The 25775-nt window shown below is 33.0% G+C and overlaps 3 non-coding genes across 3 annotated transcripts; all 3 read right to left on the minus strand.

Moving 5' to 3' along the window:
• Positions 1 to 12529: 12529 nt before the first annotated feature.
• On the minus strand, positions 12530 to 12601 carry TRNAE-CUC (transfer RNA glutamic acid (anticodon CUC)). Its single transcript has one exon. It is a non-coding gene; the product is annotated as a tRNA-Glu (tRNA).
• A 1975-nt stretch (positions 12602 to 14576) lies between these two features.
• On the minus strand, positions 14577 to 14648 carry TRNAE-CUC (transfer RNA glutamic acid (anticodon CUC)). Its single transcript has one exon. It is a non-coding gene; the product is annotated as a tRNA-Glu (tRNA).
• A 2696-nt stretch (positions 14649 to 17344) lies between these two features.
• On the minus strand, positions 17345 to 17416 carry TRNAE-CUC (transfer RNA glutamic acid (anticodon CUC)). The gene has a single exon. It is a non-coding gene; the product is annotated as a tRNA-Glu (tRNA).
• Between the last annotated feature and the right edge of the window lie 8359 nt (positions 17417 to 25775).

Raw genomic sequence — 25775 nt, forward strand, 5'->3', positions numbered from 1 at the left:
GCTACTCCTTATTATAAAAAAAAATGTCCTTAAATGTGACAATAACATTAAAGTAAATCTCAGGTGTAACTTCAATCGTATATAAGGATCATTATAGATAGTGGTAGTAACCACTAACCATTACGTGAACTGCACACTGTTCATTAATAATTTAATAGAAACCAAAGTTTTCATAGATATTTATAGCGGACTTAAGACTTACGGCTCTTTGGTATAAAATACTAGGTCTTAAAATTAAAAAGTAAAAATTCATGAAATAATAAACAAGCATACCGTAACAGAAAATAAATCGGGACATAACATTTGCAATAATAGTCATTCGAACTACTATAAATAGCGAAACGGGTATCCGGTATATACCCGTTTCGCTATTTTCTGTTTTCACATAACATTTCTCTAAGAAATAAGTAAAAAGCGGAACATAGAGAAACGTAACAGCTATAAATCAAACACGGAACACTACATTCGATCACGAAGCAGCTGCCCTACTGACGTATTCAGGGAAACCCTTTGATCGTGCCATTTGTAGGTTTATTGTCGAACTATTACAAGGGAATATAGTAAATAACGTTTGTACATTGTACAGTGGGTAATAATATGGTAAAGCAAGTTCTTAGATATTCCTTGCTGAGATATTTCCAACAGGAAACAGAAATAAGCATGCAACTTTTTATAGCCATTTTCTCCTAAAACTTTTAATACAAATTAAGTGAACTCGTAGCGTTTCTTACAGGTTTGGTTTGCACGATCGTATTTCTCTGGTATTGTAAATAGCCATAGGCAACGGTGACATCTGTAACTACCTATAAAAAAGCAATTCTACTCGAAACCAATCGCAGATATTTGAGCATAAGTAAACCATTCGACATCCACGTCCTTCAACCGAAACGCAACAACTACTGCCTCATTCCAAAAATAGGTGCAACGGTGGTAACTCCACGGACTGCACGTTCTATCACGTATAAAGAGTGAATCCTTCAAATAGAAAGAGTTAAAATATATTTCCTTACGACATCCAATCAAACAATTGTAAATTTTGTTTACTTCCAAAAAATACCCCATAAACACGAACGATGTCACAGGGAATACCTAGTGTATAATAAAAGTGTGTTCGAGGCGTATTTTTTCGATTGCTCCCAGGGGTAGTAAAATGTTACCAGGCGATCGATGGCACGCCTCATCTGTATTCTGGACGTGCTGTTCACAAAATCAAGGAGTATGTGATTCGATTTCTATATACTTTAGTATCTGCATAGAGCGGTTGTTGCGAATTATGGGTTTTCATTTAACGCCTCAAGATTTGCTCTTGCTAATAATAAGGTGAAAAGTTTTTGTTACTCTAACATGATTTATTATTTACATTGGATTTGATTGCGGGAACTACGGACTAATACCGGAAATTACGAGAACATTATACTGTTTTAATATGATATTTTGTGATAGTTACATTTTACTATAATTATATTTCATTTACCATATAATTAAACATTAAATTTCAACCGAATTCAAAAAAGGAAGAGACTTAATACGTTTGCGCTGTATCCACTTGTAATACAATTTTTTATTTTCGGTTTGAATCAGAAATTATGTTTTATGTTTATTATTAATTATTGTTTTTCTTTTGTATAATATTAGTAATAAATAATCGAGGCGTTGATGCTTCCGAAATCGAATCATAAAGGACTCTATAACCTTTAAAATCATCTAAGTACTACACGTATAACTGCTTCTCTCAAATAAATTTGAGAGATACTATTTTTTTGGGAGCAGTTTAGCAATGAACACATAAAGTTTGATATAAATAGGATTCTTATCTTTGCATCTTAGATGTAGTACTAACAACTCCAAACCCATACCTTGTTCACCCAATCGGAAACATCAATTGAGTGTGACGCCGCGCGCCACATACTAAACGCCCCAGCTCCGTGACGTGACGTGTCTTGACATTCACGTCATGATAAGTTTCAAACTTTAGTTTAAACTATTGCACTGTGTATAGTTCAAAATGCTTAAATACGGGGAATAATAGTTAGGAAAACGGGGAATAATAATAGGGGGAGTTATTTTTTTGGTTGGATCTAGTATGATCAACTTTTTTATAATTAGGTATATGTTATTGGAGTTTACTCCTTAAGAAACGATTTGAGTTATAAGGCCCGGTACGGAAATTTTATGAGGAGTAAAATCAAGTGTAACACGAAAAGTTGAGGCGTAACGGAAACCAAAATATGAATCAAGAGTGCTTTTATTAATTTAAAATACAGTAAGTTCAAATCCCATATGAAAGTAATTATTACAATAAAAATAATTAGCAATATATAAAACATTAAAACGTCAGTAACTAATTTGTTTACATTTTTGCATAAATTAAGTTATAGGTTTGATCATTTATAAACACTGTGAAAAATATGAACATTGGCGCCATAATATGATTAACAATCTTTTATGAACGTTTTTAAAGAAGAGTAACATATAAAATCAGTAAGCAATTGAATAAGATATAATATTAGCAAAATAAGTTTTTAACATAAAGAGGCTTTTGTAAGTTACTGATATATTAATTTAACTTATAAAAATGGATGCATTATTGACCAGCACCATCTATCAACGATAAACGGGCAAAATCAAAACAGTATTATTTAATATTTATTACAGAATTATTGCTAATGAATTATGTTCAAAATAAGTTATATAAAATTAGCAATACGTTTTAAATGAATTCTAGAATTATAAAACATTCAGAAACAATCCAAATTACATATAATAACATGTTTATTGAGTCTCATATAAATTGCATCCGTAAATTGCAACAAGGATATTTTATAGATGGCAAAGAAATTATAATTATTAAGTTTTAAGTTATAAAACGTTTAACATTGTTTTAAATATAAATAATTATATTATATTAAAATTTACTTTAATATAAACAATTATATTAAGTTACCATTATAATATTTGGAACCAAAATACATAGATTGATAAACTTGCAAACTTACAATTTATAAAACTTGCCACTAGATGGCGCTATTTTATATTATTTTGTAACATACTTTATGTAATACGCAATACGCATTATTGAAGTAATATAAATAATCCGAATAATTACAGATATATGTTTGTTTCTCTTATCATTTTAGCAGATGCGTTCATTTACCTACCCTTTTTTCTATTCGATATATATCATAATTATCATTCGTAAGGAGTAAACTCCAATCGTGCGTCGTAGCTGACACACACACACTTTTTTACTATTTGGTAGTGGTTTTATTCTTATCATGACATGTTTTAAAGGATTTTAATATTTCACGATATTTAATAGCTCAAATAGGGATCGATAAATCCAATCTTTAAATAGAATTTGTGTCCGATTTGAAATTACCAAAGCCATAAAATAGGTTGTTTATAGCTTTATGTCTGTCTGGTGGACCTGGATCTCTCCTTGCTACCTTTAAGTATTACATTTTGCCTTAAATTTAATTAAATTTAATGACCCAGATATTAACGAAAGTTATCCATCCTTGCATCTTTTATGACTTTTGGTAAAGTTTCATACTTGTTTAGCTTATATTACCCAGGAAAAAATTGTAAATGTTGTCAATTGGCTTGCACACCAGTGTATTTTATTATATTTATTATATTACAATTTTATTATATAATGTTATATGTAAAAAGCTCGAAAGCAGCACATCTGTGGCTGACCTTAAGTACAATCTCCTCCAATCCTTGTTTCACTTGATTACATATATTTTTAGATAGCAGTAATTATTCCCATCAGGTAAATAACATAATCATATCTGAAGGTGGTAGAACCCTTTGCGGTTCGACTCCGGCGGCACCACCGCCACACCTATTTCTACCTAATAACAGCTGTATTAGGCGCTGCTGTGTTCCGGTTTGAAGGGTGTGGTAAGGGAGACAGACTTTTCCAAAGCGTTCCAGCTTAGTCCTCAGGGGTAGCGGCGCATCTGTGGCCGACCTCAGGTAGGTATATCTAATCCTATCTGGGGTTGATTACAGATGTCCATATGCGGCAGTATTCACTTACTATCAGGTGGACTGTATACTCGTCTGCTATTCCTATATTATATAAGAAAAAAAACTTAATAATCTAACAAAATCTTTATTTCATACACCAATACTAAATACTGAAATACATAATAAAATAAATATAAAAAAATGAATTCCGAGCAAATCTCACTTAACTGAGTTCCTAAGAAAATTAAAAGTGTCCGAAAAGTCCAATACACAAAATTACTTATTCTAGACCACGATCCATAAAATAGTCGAAGATTTGACAGAACAAACATTATTTATAGCGAAGTTCTATCTCATTCAAGATTTACTTTCGTTCGCTGTTTACGATCGGAAAGAACAAATACTATAAAGCGAGGAAATTGCGTAACTACAACCACAACTACAAAGTTGTGGCTGAAAAATTTATTTCGTACGAAAATAAAACGGTTCCCGTAGCGTAGGGAGCTGTGTACAGAGTAACTATTATTTAGTTTTCTTCGGGATACCGTCATCTTATTCGAAATGATCACATATTTACATTATCACAAGTCATATATTAAGAGGAATGAACTTATTGAAGATGTTACAACCCTTTATGTTTCGACATTGCAGGAACCACCGTCACACCTACTTTTGTTGGAAATGGTAAGAAATATACTTATCCGAGACTTTCCAATTTGATCCTAAGGGATAGCAATAGATCTATAGCCAAGGTAGGAATCTAATCTTATCTGGGGTTAATTACAGACGTCCATTAACAAAAGTAGCCACTAATAATAAAGTTTGCATGCTCGTTTGCACCTCTGTATCCGAACCTCCGGAGTCGAACTACAAAGGGTTCTTCCCTACTCACATGGAAGTTTAAAAGTATAAGTATGTTAATGTGTTAGTTTTTGCCTTTTTATCAGCACACACATCCATAAGTCAAAAGCACTGAAGCTATTAACATACACGGACAGTCAGATAAGCCTGAGCCTAGGACCTAAGTTCTAGTTTTACCGTAATATCTTACAAAACTCTCCCTAACTTAAGTTTATCTGCTATGAAAGATAAAAAAGAAATGGGACACTTTTTACAATGTAACCAACGAGCATGTAGTCCACATGTAAGTGCTTATTGACGCTCATGGACATCTTTAATTAACCCAGATAAGATCACATTCCTACCTGAGGTAGTCAGATGCGTTGCTGCCCCTGAAGATTAAGTTGAAACTCGGATAACCATGTCGCCCTTACCACAGCCTTCAAACTAAAACACAGCAGCATTAGCGCTGCTATTAGACAGGAAGAGACGTGGAGGTAGGGCCTGCAGAGACGAATCACAAACGGTTCTACCACCTGGAAACCCTACATTGAGTCAGTCAGTAGCTGACAAATCTAAAAGATTCTTTAGCTTTGTGATTCGTCTGTAACGAATTGTTTGATCTGAAAGTCATAAGGCTATTCAGTCACAGTGAATATTTGAAGAGAGACACGTCAGCTTTTTATTCAAGTCTGCTTACGAATTCTAGTTTTCTATTGACATTGACTATTGGCGCCTCTAGTTATGACAGCTCTACATAGAGTAATCTATGTAGAGATGATAGAGCATTCGTTTTTTACTTAATTACAAATTAAGTGCATATAACTATATTTTGTTTTAAATATTTTTGCTTGCAATGATTGATTTCACGAATTATGTTATTTATATTAACACAAAGGTTCAATTCATATGTATCAAAAGAACAGAAGAACGCCGTATTTGTAAAAATTGTCGCATACAACTGGTTAAATTGGTTGAATAATGAGCGTTAAAGAATATATTTTTATTTTAAAATAATAATAAAGTGTACTAAAAGTAATTTTAATCTTACTCGTAACAAAAGAACACTACGCATAAGTATAATTAAAAGAAAAAATATATGCCAAGAAATATTTCCCTAAATAACAGGATGATCTTTTTATTTAAATTTGTCTATAAATAATTCGGTCAAATATTTATTTGCACATTTTTGACATATCATAATTATTTTAAAGTCACCGATAGGATATTGCTCTGTGCAATCCACATTTACGATTCAGCCTACACAGCCTTTCTTATTGTTTCTGGATATCTGAATATCGACTCCCACTCCGGCTCGGCCGGTCTTCTCGGGTTATTTATTCGTGTAATAGACGAACTGATTCGGTTTATTGAAAGTTTGAGCGTTGGGTTTGGGTGAGAAATAGAGGGTGTCTTAGTACGTAGTAAACCTTTGTGGAAGGTCGCCCGTCGACGATATGTTACGGTCCAATCCAATTTTCAAAGGCTATACGTTTTATCTAGACCAAAAATAAAAGGCTAACGTTGTTTTTGCATTACGTGTTGATAGCCAGAATATTGAAGGTAGATTGGGATAAAAAAAATAGAAATATTGTTTCTGACGACATGAAATTAAAATATTATTTCAATTTATTATAGAGTAGCTTTTAAACAATTTAACCACAGGCTTTTCAACTATTTCATACCTTGTAGTTAACTACATCGCAGAACATTGAGATGCTAATTCCTAGCCATTTTTATAACAACTCCTGTACCAAAATCAATTACATAATATGATTTATATTAATTTTCCAAAACATTATTTTTCAAGAAACATCTGTATTCTGTTACTGTAAACTCACTGTAATTTAATTAATTTCATCGTTACGTCTCTGTCAATGTTTTAATAAATAGAACATCCTGTACCATAACATCATTTCAATGGCAAATTCAATTCACTTTCAATTTCATGCATTTTATAAAATAAAACTACGTATATTATTGTAATGGAACTCGTCCGCACGATTCAGGAGTTCAATTTTCCAATACATTAGATTGGGCTTCGGCTGTGATCGATTCTTCTCGGCCAAGAGTGATTGATCCTCCAGACAATCGCAACGTTTCAAAATCATCGAAATTCCTGGAAGTTTTTTCTTTTTTGGAATTATTATTCTTTTATAAAAATAGAACTCCCTGTATTATAGACATATTCATAACGGAATACATAAACATTCAATATTTGAATATATTAAATTGGGCTGCTGCGCTATTCTTGGTAGAGAATATCTACAATAATCAAAATTAATGTCTGAAGGTTCCGTACGTCCAAACTTTTAACCAGAAATAAGAGTAGGGGTGGTGTCTCCGGAATAAAGTCACCTTACCTTTGACCTTTGCTTAAAAAATTTTGCAATCCATTATTTAATAGGTCATATTACATTACCTTAAACCATATTATCTATATTATCAAAAGTCCATGCAAACAAAGCCACGTAGAGAAGCTAGTAACTTTATAAAAATACAACATCCTGTATATTTATAAAACGTAAACACATTTGCATATGATTCCGTTCAATTTTTCAACACATTAGAGCGGACTTCGTCCTCGTGATCGATTCTCCGTCGCTAACATTGATTGATCCTCTCAACGCACAGGACATTCCAAAAGCTCGTAACTCTTATTATTTTACTTCGTTTTATTTTTTACTAAAATAAAACGTCCTGTATTATTATGTATTTGTTAACAAAATATTATTCGGTAAAAATATTTCTAACTCAATATTCTAAATATTCTTAAATTACATTCAATATGTACTACCTATATAATGGATTTAAATTCCTTCTAACATTATTTATCTCTTAACCAATAGGTACTCTCTAGTTTTGCAGCTTTATTTCTTGAATAAACCTGATATATATTGAAAAGCATAACCTATTATTATTTATACTCGTACAAAAAATAATCCTACTTATATAATAAGTATAATTTCCCATATATTGGTCAGTTTACAATATAACTTTTTATATATAGTATTATTATTTATTTCATTTTTTTGTATTTCGAGATTTAATGTACTGTATTCCTACATACCTATTATTACATACTAAAAGTGGGTATTCGTGTTTAAAAACATCAAAAACTATTAAGCAGCTCAAACACCATTCACCCAACATTCATACAACGATCAATTTTACTTAAACATTCTTGCATAAAATTGAATAATTGCATCTCCATCCTAATTGCATTCCTACACCCTATAAAATACAATTTTCCGGCACATAAGACGTGGAATGCATCTCATTCTGAACATGTCTCGGAGTGATTAATGCTTACAAGAAGCATTCGGTTACGCTTTTTACCTTATTTATGTAGCAGGCAATGTCGTTTGCTAATACTTCTTGGCGGGTAACAAATTCATGTTTTCGTTGTCTTTTACTCAATATGTATGACAATGATTGTAAGTATAATAATTTCAAATTGATTTTAATATTTACATTTAGGTATTTGTCTGGCCAGAGTGTGAACCTGGACCCGCCGCTTGTTCGCTATGGCATATGGTGACATGTAAGTCATCAAAATAACACCAATAAAATACAATTATGAACAAAGGACTTATTTTAAATGTTATTTTATAAACAAGCCACTTACGGCCTTTATTAATATTTTACATATTTATATTTTGCTTACCAAGGAGACCAATTTTACAATTTTACAATTTCTAACTTGATAGGCAAACCATTAAATTATTAATGACACGCATATTAATGCGTGTCATTAATAATTTAATAGTTTAATGGTTCGCTTATTAAAGCGAAGATAATGTTAAGTGCCGGGATGCCAAAACCTAAAATAACATCCAAGTTCTCTACATCTCTATCTACAAATAAACCGCCTTCGCCAAAGTCCGATCCTTCAAAGAACACAATAACTAATTTGAATGAACACAGATTGAATACAAATCAATTTATAATGGACCCCCGAGAAGTACAAACAGATTTTATTACGATGCAAATTCATTCGATTGTTGTCTAGAGAGCCTATTTTTTGTATTCCTACGTAAATTAAGAGGATATCCTTAATTTTGGGACATAATTTACCTTATGATTCATTTGGTAATGACTAAATGACAAAATACTCGTAGTAGTAATATTGTTTTTTTTATATAAGAGTTGCAAATGAACATGCAATCCACCTGATTGTAAATGGCTACTGCCGCCCATGGATATATATTTAATTCCCGATAAAATTAAGATTCCTGCCTGAAGTTGGTAACAGATGCGATGCTATCCCTGTGGACTTAGTTAGAAAGCCTCGGATGTGTATGTATCTCCCTTACCACACCATTTAAACCAGAATACAGCAATGCTTAACACGGCTGTTATTAGGCAGAAATAAGAGTGGCAGTGGTGCGGCCGGACTCGAAATTCCAATCCAAAGCACGAACCTTTGACTTTTTGGAAAATTATGCGTATTAAAAATGAACACATGATTCGAATCGAATCGAATCGATGAAATAATCCACATGCCAGAGACTTCTATTAAAAAAACGCAAAAATATAAAGTCTACTAATCTGTACATTGAGAGAAACGTGCCAGTGGGAAAAACGTTGATAATGTTGACAATGTACTTACACATATATTTATTGGCATTATGTAACTAGCAACACATACGTACAACATGAAAAGGCATCTTGCGTAATACCTACTATCTAGGGCTGAGCCATAAATCCCAGGACCATCTAGTGAATGTACGAAACAGTTATTTCTCCTTCAGATATTTTCAATACCGTAACTATCTCACGTAGCCAGAGCTGACGTTTTTACAACCGATGTTTATTCGAATCCAGAAACACGTTCGAAGCCAAAAACTTTTTCGAAACTACATTTCTTTTGCTACTTTTTCTACGCGTTGTTCACTCTTTTTCCATATTGGACCTGCCTTCAAATTTGGATTTACTGGACTACACGTGAATGTTCAGACATGGACTGTCGTGCTAGTTTTTAGGGTTCCGTACCCAAAGGGTAAAAACGGAACCCTGTCCGTCTGTCCGTCTGTCCGTCTGTCACAGGCCTCTACCGCTTACACCGTAATAGATAGACACATTAAATTTTGACAGAGGAGGCATAACGGTGGCAGCTATGACAACAAATACTAAAAATAAAATAAAGTTGATTAGTAAAGGGGGTCTCCATACAACAAACCGGATTTTTTCGGCATTTTTCGATCTAACTGTTAAACTGTACTAGGAAGACGGTTGAAATTTTTACAATACGTTTGCTACTATAACTGCTATTATAATAAATACAAATAAGACCCATAAAATATATTTTAATATACTTATTTTAATTTTATTATACTTTGATTACGTATAATCGTCGTCCCATTGTCACCCAACGCCATCTATTGTTGTTTCATATGACTAAGTATTGTTGAAAATCATAAAATGAATTAAAATAATGAACATTTGGTAGTACGGTAGTACGGAGATTATTTATCTGCCTGTTAATGTCTGTTCATTCCTTTGTACGGAACTGAAGTAGTAGAGTTGTTTATACCCTATCTCTGTGGTCATCAATCTGAATTCTGCCCCAGATAATAATAAGATGCAACCTGAAGTCGGTCACAAATGCAATGTCAGATTAGCAAGTTTCCCCTTACCACTCCCACTAGAACACTGCAGCGATAAACACTGCTCTTATAAGGGAGAAATATGTGTGAGTCACCGGCGTCGAACCATAAAGGGTTACTATCTTCATTTCCGGTGATTGTTATAGTAGGAAAGAAATATATATACAGTCAGGACACTATTTAAAACCAAAAGAAGCATACAGGATAGTACTTATTTTAGAATAAAGAGGGTACTTAAGGATTCCAAAAATATATTATACTCTACTACTATCTACTACTTCTATATTATAAAAGACGTAACATGCATACCATCAAAAAGAAAAGCTGTGCGGATTTCAAACCTAAAAACAACACATAATAAGTAAAGAATGAATTACAAGTAAAATGATATATGCACATAACATGACATTTCATTATATATATTATGCACATACAAATTAATAGACACGCACATACACGCACACACACACCCACAAATCAACATGCACGCACACATGCACACACACACATATATAAAATACTATTACACTATATAATACTAACGACTCCCGGACACAGCTTTATTATGTAAATAATTTAATAATCTCATTTTCAGTGACCATGTATGGCTTATGAGAAAATAAAGATTCTTTAAACCCAAAACCCCATGGGAACTAGCGTGGTAAGCCTTGGCACTGGACCATCATGCGATACTACAAAAAGGGGAGGCATTTTCCTGTCGAACGCAAACCATAAATTTGTAGGGCCTCCCAAAAAATACGGGTTATTTTCCTCCAGATATTCCAATACCAGTAACCATGCCACGTACGGACCGACGTTTTTACAACCTGTGTTTATTTGAAACTAGGCAATGCGCTCCAAAAGGCTTTACGAACAACCTGTTTTTGCCTATCAGTAAATTCCTTTCTCTATACTGAAATAAAGCTGAAGAGAATGTTTGTTCGCGCTAAACTTTGAAAGTTTCAATTTGTTTTTCAAATATTTTTGGAGTTTGATAGGCCACTAACTGAGATAGTTTTTAGGCTATAGTTTAGAAAAATCGGTAGTTTGCAACCTCAGATTCAGCTAAGACCTCTCTGAAGTTTGGAAGCTCATTAATAAGGAAAGTCTATTAAACTGCATCGAAAATTATCAAAAACTTATAAACCATTTAATGTAAGCATATATGACTACCACCGAACATAGGAAGGAAATGTCTAATCCACGATCTATTACCAATTACTAATAAGTTGTTTTCAAACGTCAATCAGTCCGAGATGGTGACAGTACGAAGCGAGATAAAAGTTTTCGTTTAAAAATCTTCATAATACCGCTTTAGCTATATATTTAATATTTCGATCTTAGGTTAAATATTTTCATTGCAATTATTTGTATACGCAAGTGAAACCGTAGAGCTCAACAAGTCTACAGAGCACTACTTTTTAATAAACAATATAAGCATCCTTATCCTTTTCCATATTGGACCTCTCAGGGATATGGATTTACTGGCTCGTAACGGCATAAATGCGGATATAAAGATATTATTGGGCTTTGTCGTAAATATTTCTATCTATCGATGTTGTAAACGTGTTTTCTTGATCGCTTTACATAATAAATCACAGGTCTGCTGGAAGAAATTTCATTAGGAATAAGCAGTACCTTTGCACAAAATGTTATTTATAAGTCTTTTGTATTAGTTATCTGTGTGCATAAATAAATAAATAAATCTCTTACAGTTTTTATGTTTAATACTTTTTCAACAATTTTACAATTTTTTTTAAATGTATTAAACATAAATACCTAGTAGTTAAACATAAAAAAGTATTAAAAATAAAAACTTTACATTTTTTTTTAATTATTTTGATAACATTGTTAAAAATAGTCATTAACTTTATAAAAAAATTAAAACAAAATAAAATTAATTTTATAAAAAAAAATATAGAATATTTTTATAAAGTTCGAATCGGAGTAATCACGACCCAAAAATATTTTCAGTGACCCTTATATTCCCTTAGTGAAAAACTTTTTATAACTTAATAAAAAGTTATTAAGGTTACCGAAAATCGGATTAATAATGGTATTTTTTTTTCATAATGTAAAAAGGATTCAAACTGCTTTCTACGGTATTCCGGTACCGGGAATCGAACCCGAGCCTCCTGGGTGAGAGCCAGGTATCCTAGCCACTAGACCATACCGGATTGTATGTAACGAGTCAAAATAAGGTATAATAGTTTTCCAGGTACTATCAAATTAATAATAGTCTAGACAGACACTGGTGGTTTCCTAGTACCTACGGGTACATATCTAGTAGATAGTATGTACCCTTATATATAAACAATTCAGCATTTGTATTAATTTCTGTTGGACTGTCATATACAATCTCTATTTGACATTTATTTTAATTCAATTTTAAGTTAATACAATTTAATTTAACTTTATCTTTATGTAATTTGACTTGTTTTCATGCTATCGTTGCCTATAATTATTCTAGCACTTGGCAACCTTTTAATAAATAAATAAACATAGAAAAGGGAGACTATATGAACTGGATCACAGAGGCATTGCTATTCTTAAAAACTAAATAGAGTGCCTTAAAACATGAATTTACGTCTAGTAACACATTCTTCATATTTTGCAAATTAAAATATAACACCTCTACATTGTTCCTACTATGATAGGTAGGAAATAAATTTAGCCAAAGATTCCCTCAGGGGACACTCACAGAGATAAATACACAAACACTCAGACCCAGAAACCGATAACTAAATTCATCATTTAGATCTGTCTGGCCGGGAATCGAATCCGGGACCCTCTGCGCTTCAGTCCGGTATGGTGACCGCTCCCCCATGCGGATCGCCAGTCAAACGAATTTTATATAAATTTTATGTTTTTTTATTTATCTTTTTTCTTTTACTTTTTTTTATAATATAGGAGGAGCAGACGAGCATACAGTCCACCTGATGGTAAGTGGCTACTGCCGGTGTGGCGGTGGTGACGCCGGAGTCGAACCACAAAGGGTTTTACCACCTTCATAAAATTGTACTATTCCAACGTACCCAGTCACTACAGTTGCATTTATTTCCCGTTAACTCGTGGAAATAAACTATGACGTCACAGCTTTGAGTGTCAAAAGCGTTATTTCCTTTCCCAGGAGTTTGGACACTTGTAATGTTTGTACACGAAGTAATTACCATATAGACTACAGATCATAAATATTTCATCTTGAAACGGTAATAGAAGCATAGATTTTAAGTTATAGGTACCTATATTTAAGGTGGTAGAACTCTATGTGGCTCGACTTCGAGGACACCACTGCTACACCGTTTACTGCCTTATGAAAACAAAGTTAAGTGCTACTATATTTCGGTATGAAAGGTGTGTTAAGGAGGTATCCTTATCCGAGGCGTTCCCACTTAGTTCTCAAGAGTAGCATCTGTAGGAATTTCATATATCCGGGATTGAGTACTAATGTCTACGAGTGGCAGTAGCGATTTAGCTAACTCGCATGCTTCCATGCTACTTCTGTATCTATTATAGAAAAAGAAGGGCCTTTAAGTCCACAGCTGAGCAGTGGACCACGCCCTTTCAAAATCAACTCTAAAAACAGATTGTAATACACCCCTTGTGCGTTGATTAAATTAATAAAAAACGTTAGATTCCTGGATAATAAATAATGTATCTTTTAGTACTTATAAAATATATTTTATAAGTAAAGCGTTAAACAATAGATTAGACCTGTGGCCGAAATAGCTGTGAGTGGGTTGAACCGGGCGTGGTTCAACTTTCTAGCCCTTCAGACCTCACTCGCCGTGCCAGAGTTATACTTAACGAATTAATTTCCCCCGTGGGATATACCTCCAATTGTAAATCATATATTGTACGATAAATACGTAAACTTATCATATAGATACCTAAAAAGTTAATACTTTTTAATAAAGTTTTTTGAAAAAATAAATATTAATTTTATAAAATATTTTATGGTATACTTTTAAAAAGAAAGAGCCAGAGTAATAATGACCCAAAAATATCATGAGTGAACCTTAACTTCTCTTAGTGAAAAACTTTTTATAACTTTTTAAAAAGTTATTAAAATTACCCTTGTGGAAATTTGATTACTGATGGTGAATAAAATTGTTTCATAATATAAAAGGTGGCAAACTGTTATCTAAAGTATTCCGGTACCGGGAATCGAACCCGAGCCTCCTGGGTGAGAGCCAGGTATCCTAGCCACTAGACCATACCGGATCATGCTGAAACTGTGAAAAATGTAGAGCATATAGAACTCGTACGCGATATCGATCCCGGACATGTAGAATATTTTTTTAGCAAGGGCACAGACATGACATGACAACACGCTCAATGTCTATCAATCCATTGAAAATTTACATTGGGGTTGCAATGGTCAAAGGTACCTATATTATTTTTTAGATATCAAGAGGAATTAGTGTAAACCTAAATCCTAATTTGTGGAGTCGCAACACGTACGGCCTCCATGCCAAAAGGAGTGCAATTCGTCTTCACATTCTATCAGGCAAATTATACGTAGCACCTATGCGTAGCACAGATCATTTGTATGTCAAATTGTCAAATTTAATTAACTACAAGTGTTGTTTTATAATTTTTGTTGTAAAACCAACAACAACAAAATGAATTATCCGAAAATAGATGAAAATTTAAACAAATTTTCATTTCTTACTTTATAGAAAAATGACATCAGAGCATTTCAGAGAGCAGAGAAAAGGGTTTTCAAAGATTAAATTTAAATTGCATAAGCTTGAATTTACATTTCAACATTTCAATGGACTGTATAGGTAGAAATAAACCTTTAAACTGACTTATTTTAATCTGAAAGCCCTCATGTAATATTGATCGACCTTCTGTTGAAGCGTTACCGCAGTATCAGAAACAAACACAAGATAAATCACGTACAACGGCATATCTAAGCAAAAACCGATTAAGACACGAGCCCTTTGACCCAGAAACCGTCAGGAAAGTATATCGTATTAACGTGGTATTAACTCAAGTGGAATAACTAAAATTATCTGTGTATAACTTTTAGATCAAAAGACGTAATATACATGTATATATAAGGAGAGAAATATTTATGAAATAATCCATGAAGATTTTACAGATGAAAGTTAATGTTAATCAAGGAACTTAGATGTTAATTGAACCTTTGTTTAAAAATATGGAAGAATTTTATTAATTGTTGAAAATACATATTTTAGATCAAATATCTAAGTTTCCTTTGAAAGTATAGAATTGTGTTCTTTCATATAATTCTCCTAGATACCGAATGAACGGTAACGGTTTCACTGTGACTTCAGCAAGTTTTAACAATACTTCTTATTTTTGGAACACCACCCACATCTCAAGACGATCTTCGGAGAGGCTGGTCCTTAAGACTATTTCTTTGTATGCCTTATCATTTTTTAACCACCACGTATAATGAACTAATTGTCGATCAAAAATATTTTTTCTTATGGCACCAACAATTTTGTTTCGATTTTTCAATTTTTGTATAAATGTGCTTTTAGTTGCTGAAAAAAAAATACATGCCACAGTTTCCCGTTATCTAACATAAACTAAACGCACGGCAATAAATCATTCCATTGATTAGTCGCGGTGCCACGAACGTGAAAAGGGTGCTACGGATTGCTACGAGATCCAATCGTGCGATTGCTACGTCTGTTTGATTTTTAATTAAAATACTGTGGGATTGGGTAGCCATACACGAATTTTTAAATTAACATTTAAAAGATCAGGGCAGGAATAAAATGCCGAGCAGCAGGCCATATGGCTAATACTATTTTTATATAATATTTGTATTAAATTTTTTTTTTTTTAACCGACTTCAAAAATGAGGTGGTTATCAATTCGGCCGGTATCTTTTTATTTTTCTATGTATGTACACGAATTACTCCGCCGTTAGTGGACCGAATTTGATAATTCTTTTTTTATTGTGTAGAGACGAGCTGGAAGTTGGTCCCACTTAAATATGGTTAGGATCCATCGATGGGTTGTGGAGAAAATGAGGGGAACTCCTCTAGTCATGTAAATGTAACAGCCATAACTTCGCCGTTTGTGAACCTATTTTAATGCCTTTAATTTCGTGTGTGGACAATCCCTACAAGTTGGCCCCATTTAAATATGATGAGGATCAGAGTGGGTTCTGGAGTCAAAATATGTAACTCCTCAACCAATGGGAACAATTGAGTTGTGTTTGAAGATATTTGGTGTAGGTTGTAACGAAATTGCAAAGCCAGTTCATCATTGACTATTTAAGGGTCTGATAATGTGGCTCGGAGACAAAATATGTAACTCCTCAACCGATGGGAATAATTGAGTTGTGTTTGAAGATATTTGGTGTAGGTTCTAATGAAACTGCAAAGCTAGTTCGTCATTGACTGTTTAGTTAGGTTATGTTGGAACATATAGAACAATATAAAACTAAGCGAGCAAAGCGCGGCAGCGCCCTGCGAGTGGGCGGTTCCAATCCATGTAAATTCAGACCTTACCTTAATTTATGATCACGTTTATACAATTTTATATTGTATTAATATAAATGTTATTATGTCCCCACTAAAAAGGGTGAAAAAAAAATTTTTACAAAAAATACAACCGACTTCAGAAATATATACTAAACCAATATTTATTTGAATTATTTTTTACTATATAGTGACATAGAAGTCGGTTGTATCTTTTGTTAAATTTTTTTTTATAATTATTTACATAAGTATTATTTTCCTTTTGTTTATTTATATTATATTTATAATTTATCTATTAATTATACTTATTAACTCTATAATTTTTTTTTAAAGTTACCCCTGTAAAAATTGGATTAGTGATGGTAAATAAAATTGCACTACTTTTGATGCAATAAATCATTTCTTTTTTTTATTGTTTCATAACATAAAAAAAACAAGCTTCCGTCAAGCATATTCCGGTACCGGGAATCGAACCCGAGCCTCCTGGGTGAGAGCCAGGTATCCTAGCCACTAGACCATACCGGATCATGCTGAAACTTTGAAAAATATAGAACATATAGAACTCCTACTCGATCCCGGACAAGTCTAATTTTTTTTTGGCAAAGGCACGATAATGACATGACAACACACTTAATGTCTATTAATCCATTGAAAAGTTACATTGAGGTTGCAATGGTCAAACTATTTTATTTTTTAAATATCAAGGGGAGTTAGTGTAAACCAAAATCCTAATTTGAGGGGGTCGCAACACTTAACCCACGACCGCCATGCCAAATGGGTTACAAATCGTCTACAGTACCCTTACCTGGAGTTATTACATTTCGACAAATATGACTGTTTTGGTATTTGTTTACGTATTGGCCATATGATTTTCTAGTTCGGACACAATCCGCTAGGGGCGCTGATTGGAATTTGTATGGGCAAATACGTAAACAAATACCAAAACAGTCATATCTGTCGAAACGTAAAAACTCCGGTAAGGGTACAGTTCTACACGCTCAAACAGGCAAACTATACATAACACAGACAATTCGTAAGAATAATTAGTGTTAAATTTTGTTATGTACAAGTTTTATTCTACAGCTTTTTGTTGTAAATCAAAACTATCGCAACAAAATGAAATGTACGGAAATAGATGAAAATTTTAACAATTTTTCATTTAAACATTGAGAAGCTGCTGGCCACAGCTACGAGCGGCGCGGTTAATTTACCTAATACGATTTAGTTAATTAATATTTAAAAGTGATACGAGTAAAATAGTAAATGTTGAAGGTGGTAGAACCCTTTGTGGTTCGACTCCGGCGGCACCACCGCCACACCTATTTCTACCTAATAACAGCAGTGTTTTTCTTTTAGTCCATCTCGATAATACAAATCATAATTCTTGTTAATTATATTTATTTTTATATGTTTTGATCATAAACAAGAATCATTTAAAAAATGAACATTGTGCGATGTTTTTATTAAAATCTTCCTACGGTCATATGTTTTCATAACTGTGAAAAATAAACGAAATAAAACGTCAAACAAGAGCATGTTAACCGCTTAAAAAATGGAGAAATTATAAAGCTTGTACCAGCGGTATTTCAAGGTTTGTATCTCTAACGTTTTCAAAATTCAACCCCTAACACAACCTGATCCGTGATCTAAAACATCAGAAACTACAGGCCATACATCAATCAACCCTTACGAAACATCCCCTGACGGTAGCCCAAAAATTGCGGTGCAGAATTTTTAAAAAGTTTCATGTTTTCCCTACTCTATGCGACAATTTTTTTTTTTTTAATTTGATTGTTCTTTTTTGGTGTCACTAGTGACATTTTCAGAATCTTATTGTAAATTACCTACAATTTAAAATAAAGTAGCTGTATTTTATAATAAATATCATAATATAAAGAAACGAAAATCTGTATTTATTTTATAATACATTTAATAAAAAAAAACACATACCGGTACCGGGAATCGAACCCGAGCCTCCTGGGTGAGAGCCAGGTATCCTAGCCACTGGTTATATATTTTTGAAGCTGACAAACACAAGGTCTTCCAACTTCAATTGAATTCAGATTTGCATTCAGGGCCTACGCGGGGTGGTTACAGGACTGAATGAAAGGGTTATTTATTTATTTAAAACGTTATCTACAATGCCAGTACCCTTACCATGAGTTTTTACGTTTTGACAAATATGACTGTTTTGATATTTGTTTACGTATTGGCCCATACGATTTCCTAGTTCTGACACAATTCACTAGGGGCGCTGATTGGAAATTGTATGGGCAAATACGTAAACAAATACCAAAACAGTCATATTTGTCAAAACGTAAAAACTCATGGTAAGGGTACTGATAAGAACTGTAGTACATTTTGAATATATCTTTGCTTATATCAATAGGCAAAGTTATGTAGACTAGTTTGCTCGCATAAAATTAACTGAAATCAAGAAACTTAATTTAAATTGATAAAACAAAATTATTCAAGATTTTTATAATACAATTTGCGAATAAAATACGTTGTAAATTTTAATTAATTATTTTGAAAACATCTACCTTCATTTTAGGATTGTTGGTTATCATAATAGATTCGTTAAAAATTAAAAGTTATAATTTACTTCAATGAACTTTCTGGGAACTTTGTAGGTAAAGTAAGAAGTTACCATAATTTCTATTGTGACCTTGCTGAAGAAACCTAAGCATTTCAATCAGTCACGCCTTTTCTCAATATGAAAAAAAAACATATGTATGCTAGAATCCTAACTCACGAGCAACTCTAACATTACAGTCTAAAATACAAATAAGGACAAGCCGAATAAACAGAAAATCTCTAAATTAGAATGACTAAAATATAAAGTAGTGTACTATACTACCTACCAAAGTAAGTGCTGGTATTATAAAACCGAAATAGGTATAAAAATATTCCCACAAACCATAAAATCCATCACTTGAGTCCATGTAATACAATTTAACATGGTACCCACTCCAACGCCGTCCCTATTCTTTATTCTCTTAGATATTACTTCGAGAATATTCGCTGAAGGCGCAAAAGATGGCCGATAAAGAAACAATTTGTATTCAATAAGCCTCGCAGCGCAAAAGGAATAAAATCCTTCGAAATATAGAGCAGTTGCCAAAATACATCCCTTCCCAGTTTGTACAGGTGCACCCAATAAAATGGTTTCAGCTCAAAAATATGTCTATATTGCATTCCTTACTGAAATATCTGTTTATTTGTGTCTATATTTAAGAGATAAAGACTGTAGACATTTGTGACGTTCAGTCTATTACTCCTTGTTTAAAAATATCCTAAACATAAGGGGTTAATTCAGAAATGAATTATCTAGCTAAAATTGCGAAGAAAAACGTCCTGAGGAAACCCTCACACCTGAAAGTCCTTTAAAAAACTTTGTCAAAGGTGTATGAAGTCTATCAATTCACACTTTTCCATTGTGTTGGTCTACGGTCTAACCGCACTTAAGAGACCCAAGCCTATCAGTGAGATAGTCGTGGGTTGACGACAACTTGTTGTCTTTAACTTTGCCTATTGATGACAGCAGTGTAATTCATAGATTAAAGGATATATTATACAGGCCTTACAATTTTCCTCCTATTTATTTGCCTATACAGCTGAACAATACGTATTCGGTCACGGCGCAAAAGCGAGCCGATAAAGATACAATTTGTATTCAATAAGCTCCTCTGCGCAAAGGGACCCATTGTGTCAGTGTAGCTCCGTTTGTAGTTGCTGAACATGAAGCTGTTAAGACAGATGGTAAAAAATATAGAATGTTATATACTTACAAAACAATTTTTTGTACACGGTGCGCGGATAACAGTATTTATTATGCTGTAAACGTAGAAAATCCACGTAAATGCCACCTAAAACCACTGCCTGCCATGGATATCTGTAATCAACAGCAATTAGAATCCTAATTGTATAATCATACTCCTACCTGAAGTCAATCACGGATACATTGCTGAGGACTAAGGTGTGTCATATGTAACTCAGCTGGCATCCACACCCACGGGCGGCTCAAGCTCGTGTAGCGCCCGTGTGCAATGAAACCCTGGCGCCCTCTAGGCCTGACCCCCCCCCCCTCGCGGCTATAACTATTAACTAACTAGCCGTCGTAACAAGAAAGTTTTTTCATATTCCAACAAGCTATTTTATTAGGTATAGCTTACAGTATGGTATTCGTTACAGCCTTTCTTTTCATGATAGTCCAAGACGATGCTCTTAGCTGTCTCAGGAAGCCGCCCCTGTGCACACCCTTCCACCGAAAGACAAGAAATGCTTCACATTAGAAATAAGCGTGAAAGTGGTACCGCCCCAATCGAACTTTGCTGGCTTCAACGCGTTTTAAACATAACGATTACATATTATTTTTATACATTTCGTCAAATTCATCGACCTCCTCATAAAACTTGATCAGCATTGGTTCTTGAGAGTTATAGAGAAAGAAGATAATTCTGATATTGTATATTTATTTAAAACTAGTGAATCCTATGTTGACGATGCATTTGAGTGCACCGTAATATCTTGCTTACTCAAGAGTTAAGATCTATTTGAACTGACTAAGTTGTGAGTAGATCTTTTGATCTTTACATGCGATAAGCCTTTGCTGACTCCCGTAATGAATGAATGAATGAATGAATGAATGAATGAATGAATGAATGAATTAATGAATGAATGAAATACGTAAGTTATGAAAAGGGTGAATCGTGCGTTCAGAGCAATTTGAAACGTGTTACGTACAACTTCGCGAAAATAAATGACGTTTGCTGGAAATGCTTAAGACTCTTTTATATTAGCCGGTCCGGCAAGCAAAATGCACTCCGATATACGGAACACTATATCATAGCTACAATACAAGACTAATGAAGATATACATGTATATCGTATATCGATCATCGATAAAGTATTCGTTGGAAGTTAATAAAATTCTATGGATTATTAAAAATAAATGTTATTGCATTTTATTTAACAATAGTGTTTCAAATTGTGTATTAAATCATAAAAACACCGCAATGAACCTGTCTAAAAGTGTGAATTAGCAAAATAAAAAACTCGATAAGTTCATTATAAATATACTCAACCTTTAAATATCTTACATCCTCAATTAATGATTAAATTTCGCTAGTTCAAATTGGGATACAAAATGAAGATATAATATGATACTAACGAATTTAACCGCTAACTGATAAAAAGTAGTATAATTATAACCCACTAGCTGACCCGGCAAACTTTGTACCACCTCAAAATCTATTTATCAAATATATTTCATACAAAATATACTCGTGGACAATGTAGCTTTCAAATTGTGAAAGAATTTTTAAAATCGGTCCAGTAGTTTTTGAGCCTATTCATTACAACCAAACAAACAAACAAAGTTTTCCTCTTTATAATATTAGTGTAGAAAATATAAGCATCCGATATCCGTTCGCTTAGTGAGAAAGTATCTTAACAATGTAACAATAAAATATCTCATTTCCATTTAGTTACGATGCGAGCGTGCGCCCTCAGTCCAAAGTGAAATCCAAGTAGAGATTCGTTTTAATGAATGCCTAAAGCTCATTGTAATCCATATTCTATACTTTTACACCCGATGCTGCAGCGGGAATCATTAGCTTAATTAAATGAAATAATTCAAAGGATTGAATTACCTTTTCCATCAGTGGAAATGTTTTAAATGGATTCATCTTTTAACTTATTTTATGATGTACAAAGCCGTGTATTATGTTTCATATTATAATTAGTTTAATTTATTAATACAATAGGTACAATTAAACGTACTATAGGTATACATGTATGTAGTCGTGTACTAGTTGCCCGTCACTATAGTTGAAATTTGACCATAAATATAATTAAACGCTAAAGTTTCACCCACGCATACCATTTTTATTTAAACAAATCAATTCAAAAGATTGCATTATTTACACATTGTTCAAAAAAATTGCATTTTTTCGTTGCAGGTATAGTATTATTTTATACATCGGGTAGATGAGGGACCATGGGACCGCGATTTAATGCGGTACTACGACTCAAATCTTCCCAAAAATATCCCATATCACTGGGCATGTAACAGTAAAAGTAAAATTTGGTCATTTTTCACAGAACGAGTCTGTGAAACATCTCACAGTATTCTAGTTTGAAGAGTGCGGTTGATCTAGAGATATTCCAGACATAAGACGGATAACAATCTCTACAATCGTTCACTTCATATACACATCCACTACATACTCGTTTCCTATTGACATCACATAAAAAAATACATAATTAAACGCAGTTGTGCCTAAGTTATTCATATAAAATTCAAAATGAGTCCGGCAGCAACAATAAAACGAATTAACAACGTTAAAAATGTATGACAAAATTAATTCACCCGTGAAATTTTAACGAACGTCGAGCCCTCGTTACGATACTATCAAATTGCACACATTCGACTAACTGCAATCCATTTCAATAAAAAATGCCCGCATCATGTATTTTGCGCTGATAACATTGATAGCATTTGTAGTGAAAATTTAACGCTTTTTTTTGTTGACCAGGTAAGCATGACGCTCGCCACTCCGTGTGGTGTGCACGACGTTATTCGACCACACATACCGACATCCTTCCCGAGGTCGCTGGCCAGGCGGTTCGAGCTCCTACTGTTGCCGCCCGCAAAACCAGGAGCCCCTTTTAGTCGCCTCTTACGACAGGCAGGGGATACCGTAGCCCTATTCTGGTGCCGGAACTACAGGAACAAATTGAAATTTTACCTGGACTTATTTTATCGGACTTCATGTCAAATATCCATGTTATTTTAGGTTATACCTAAACCCCTGACCCTGTAGGACCCTGTGAAAACGCCATAAAATTAAAAATAATAATAATAATAATAATAATAATATCTTTATTTGTGAATATAGGTATACAGGTTTTTTAAAGTATTACAAAAAGGTGCTCTACATTCAACCCTTATGGGCATACAAATATTTATCGTCATAACCTAAGATTAAATGCTACATAATTATTCATTTATTTAAGTCTAATAACAAAATAATAATAATAACAATAATATTCTCCAATGCAAGACCGAATTAAATATTTATGTCAGTTAAAAATTCATTTATAGAGTAATAACATTTGTCAATTAGAAATTTCTTAAATTCTTTTTTAAATTTAGTAATATCATTTATATTTCGGAGCTCAGAAGGAACTTTATTGTAAATTTTAGGAGCCAGGCTAAACACACTTTTTCTTAGCAAGGCAGTCTTGCAGGGTACGGTACATAATTTTGATTTATGTCTTTTGTTTATTAAATAATTATTAAATATGTCAGAATTGTTTTTTATAAAAATCATTATTTCGTAAATGTATAAGGCAGGAAATGTCAATATTTTCAGATTTCTGAAATAGGTTTGGCAACTTTCAGTTCTTGGAATCCTCATGATAGCACGAATACATTTCTTTTGGGCTTTAAATATATCTTCTCGCCTTGTACAATTACCCCAAAACATTATGCCGTAGCGTAGATTTGAAGACACATATCCATGATACACAGTCAAAAGAGCTTTTTCGTTAACGACCTTAGATAATATGTGCAAAGCATACGATATTTGATTTAACTTTTTGCAAATATATTCAGAATGCGTTTTCCAACTTAAATCGTAATCAATGTTTAGGCCCAAAAATTTTGTTGCTTTAGTTTCTTTAACATATTCACCGTTATGTTCAATGCTAAATGAGGAAATTAAAGGCTTACGTAGCTGAAAATTAACAAATTGAGTCTTTTTTAAATTTATTACTAGATTATTACATTTAAGCCATTTAATTATTACATTCAGAGTTTCATTAATTTCAGTCTCATAATTATTAATATCCCTGCTAGTAAATACCACTGAGCTGTCATCGGCAAAAAGAGTCATAGGAAAGTTTATGCTCTTTGGCAAGTCATTAATATATATTAAAAATAGCAGAGGACCTAATACGCTCCCTTGTGGGACGCCAAAATTTGTTTTTCGAGGGACCGATGAATAGACATATTCCTTTTTTGTTTTTGGACAAATTCTAGATATCTCAGTGATTTGAGTTCTATTTTCAAGATATGATTTTAGTAAATCTAACGTTTTGCCTCTAATACCATATTTGTACAATTTATTTATGAGCAGATCATGCCTTACAAAATCAAATGCCTTCGTAATATCCATGAAAAGGGCTGTTATTGGTTCTCTTTTATCAACGCTATGATATACTTTATGTAGAAATTCATATATTGCTATATTTATAGAGTTATTTTTACGAAAACCTTTTTGTTCTTTAGTAAAAATATTAAATTTCTCAAAATAAGTATAAAGTTTGTTGTAAATTACTTTCTCTAAAATTTTTGAGAAAACTGATGTCATAGCAATGGGACGGTAGCAGCTAATGTCTTCTCTATTATCTTTTTTAAACAGTGGTTTTATAATCGTGGTTTTCAGAGCGTTTGGAAACATTCCATCTTGAGCACAAAGATTTGTCACGTAACCTAGAACAGGAGCTATTACGTCGGCAACTTTTTTTATGACTTTTGTTGAAACGTCATCAAATCCAGTGCTATTAGTGTTTTTTAATTGTTTAATAATAGATAAAATGTCATGGGATGTAATATAATTGAAAAAGAATGAATTGTAATTGTTATATGTCAATGTATTCGGATATGTCATGTCATTATCATTATTTATTAAGTAAACTTGGTCAATGAAGTAATTATTAAATGTGCCATAGATTTCCACTTAATACTCCAATTTTAATTATCATCTCTGTAATCAATGTTAATGTTACAATAGATTTTAATTCGAAATGGAAGAAGAATAGGATACTCTTTCTCACCCCAAAGTCCAAAATATCATGAAAATTGTATCAACGGCCT

Source organism: Epargyreus clarus, unplaced genomic scaffold (assembly GCF_041222505.1).
Source record: "Epargyreus clarus isolate Ecla_fem2 unplaced genomic scaffold, WU_Ecla_fem_2.2 ptg000009l, whole genome shotgun sequence".
Taxonomy (NCBI): domain Eukaryota; kingdom Metazoa; phylum Arthropoda; class Insecta; order Lepidoptera; family Hesperiidae; genus Epargyreus; species Epargyreus clarus.